We start from the raw sequence: 378 nt of genomic DNA, 5'->3' as shown, positions 1-378 counted from the left end.
GCCGCTGCTGCTTCCGCTGCTGCTGCTGCTTCTGCTGCTGCTGCTGCTTCTGCTGCTTCTGTTGCTGCTGCTCCTGCCGTTTCTGCTGCTGGTCCCTCCGCAGCTACAAACTTCGTTGCTGGAAGGGGCTCTAGCGTTTCAGATGGTGCTGGTTCTGCTGCTGTTGCTGCTGCCTGCTGCATTGCTGCTGCTGCTGCTGCTGCTGCTGCTGCCTCTGACCCGTATATATCTACTGCGTCGGCAAGCGGTTCTCCCTCCCACGGCTCATTTGGCTGCTGCTGTTGCTGCTGCTGCTGCTGCTGATCTGCTGCAGCTGCTGCTTCCCAATTAGCTGCTGCAGCATCGCCAAGAAATTCTGTTTCCTGAGCTGCTGCAGCT

This window comes from Eimeria tenella, genomic scaffold (genome assembly GCF_000499545.2).
Source record: "Eimeria tenella Houghton genomic scaffold, Eth_scaff2574, whole genome shotgun sequence".
Classification (NCBI taxonomy): domain Eukaryota; phylum Apicomplexa; class Conoidasida; order Eucoccidiorida; family Eimeriidae; genus Eimeria; species Eimeria tenella.
This window is presented reverse-complemented; position numbering follows the sequence as displayed.